The sequence below is a fragment of the Aegilops tauschii genome, chromosome 2 (assembly GCF_002575655.3).
Source record: "Aegilops tauschii subsp. strangulata cultivar AL8/78 chromosome 2, Aet v6.0, whole genome shotgun sequence".
NCBI classification, from domain to species: Eukaryota; Viridiplantae; Streptophyta; class Magnoliopsida; order Poales; family Poaceae; genus Aegilops; species Aegilops tauschii.
Window position 1 is genome coordinate 245,121,638 of NC_053036.3, and position 2,065 is coordinate 245,123,702.

Genomic DNA, 2,065 nt, shown 5'->3' on the forward strand with positions numbered 1-2,065 from the left:
AGTACAATACTTCTATGGTTTTCTGCAAATAATTCATGATTTTCTAACTACTCCAAGATGTCCAGTTAATTAACTGGAAAAGTAAGTAAACTTGCAAACTGAGAAAATCTGGTCAGACCACTTGAAATATCTTTGGTGAGAGTACATGTTTAGATAAAACACTTGCAATATCTACCGCAAGAACTTGTATACTCCTGTAGATTTGCTTGCATGTTCAAAATCTAGAAATATTCAGAAGCATGTTCAGAATACTTACTGGAAATACTGTTAAATGTTGACAAGTTAAATCTTGTTCAATCTTGTTAAATACTCCTAGCAAAATTACTCCACACATGTACAGTTCAATCTTGTTAAATACTCTAAGCAAAATTACTGGAGTACTGGAGTACTAGAAGTTAAATGTAATCCAAGAAAATTGAGAAGTTAACAGTACTGCTGCTAACTTGGGGTAGCTTTGACAATGTACAGAGCAAGATGGAGGGTCTAGCTTACTGCTGCTACTCCACATATCAAATTTTACTTAACAGAGCAAGATGGAGTAACCCAAAAAAATTAACAGAGCAAGCAAATGTACTCCAAATGGCAGTTCACCAGAGATTTTCAAGTTAAAAATACTCCCAGGGGTAAATAACAATGACATGGACGGAGTAAAGGATGGATGTTTTAAATTAATCCAGTAATTCTTTTTTGTTCTCATATTTTCACCCTCTAGACACTGCCTAGAGTGCTTACAAGATGACAAAGTTAATTTTGCATAACACATATGGATTCTTATCTTCTTCAGTAAGGGAGGCACATTTATAGCTAATTAAGCACGATGAATGGGACCATCCAATTAAATTACATTCATATTATCTTCTTCTTCTTCTTCTTCAGTAAGGGGGCACATTTACAGCTATTTAAGCACGATGAGAAATTAATTAATTAAGCAGGATCAAGTTCATCATCCAAAACAGTGGAAGGAAGGGGATGGGTTAGAAACGGAGGAGTCATCTTTAGACACTCTTGTGCGGCTGCTGCTCCTCTTCAGCAACCTTGGGTCACCTGGCACAAACAACAACCAGAGGAAGCAGGGATCAGTTCAGGAATTTCCTCGCAATTATCTGAACCAAAAAAGATGGTTCCTCTGTTTTTGGAACAGAGATGGAAGTAACAACAGGCTGCAGGGCGCTTCTCTTTTGGATATGCAAAATTACTTTCGCTTGGAAGATGCATCGTTTTGTGTTGTTAAGAATACGATGGACTATATCTATTTAGTTTCTTCATACAGTAAAAATTGCTTTTGTAAATTCTGCAGAGGACTGTACTGAACAGAAAATAACCGGGAAACATGACAAGTTCCCCCGAGGTGCATCGGTGCATGCATACCTAGAGGCAGCCAGAGGTGAGGAGCCCCTCCGACACCTACTTAGTGATGACCCAGACGGCGTAGATGATGCCAGGGATGTAGCCGAAGAAGGTGAGCAGCAAGCACATTCATAACTCGATCTGCAAAAGCACGTTCAACACCAGCAGTCACTTAACCCAACTGTCGACGGAATCATGCTCAGGAGAAAATTGCGGTAGCAACATCCACTAGCTACTGGAGTTCCAATTCAAGATGGCCAGAGGCCACTTGGCACCATGGAACCTGCACAATTTCCACCATATATATGAATGAGTTGGAAAGAAAACTAGAGTTGAACTACCCAGCCTAATACATATATATGTACATGCATACATCAACAAATTTGATTACACAAGAAGGTAGCTGGGGTGGTGGTCGACGAAATGAAAATCGACGGCCATGGCTCAGCGAGGAGAGGAGCTCAACATTGAAGTTGCACAAAACAGGAATTCATGAATTTGAGAGTGGGTTTTAGTAGCTCAAGCTTAGTTAAGTTAAGCACTTAGTACTAAACAGCAGCAACACTTAAACCGTAACCTGTCCAGAAAGGAAACAAAACATGAGACCAGTATTGTTAGCAAGTCCACGAAGGCCATCCAATGGTTTCAACCACATCCTAATAAAACTGTAGCATTCTTTAGCACCTAATTATCAGCAAGAAATCAATGGCCAGATGAG

General features: G+C 39.6%; 1 long non-coding RNA gene across 1 annotated transcript; it reads right to left on the reverse strand.

Moving 5' to 3' along the window:
• Positions 1-648: 648 nt before the first annotated feature.
• On the reverse strand, positions 649-1,560 carry LOC141042005 (uncharacterized). The gene is made up of 2 exons (XR_012203812.1): positions 1,369-1,560; positions 649-1,044 (listed from the first exon to the last, which is right to left on the reverse strand). It is a non-coding gene; the product is annotated as an uncharacterized lncRNA (long non-coding RNA).
• Positions 1,561-2,065: the final 505 nt, after the last annotated feature.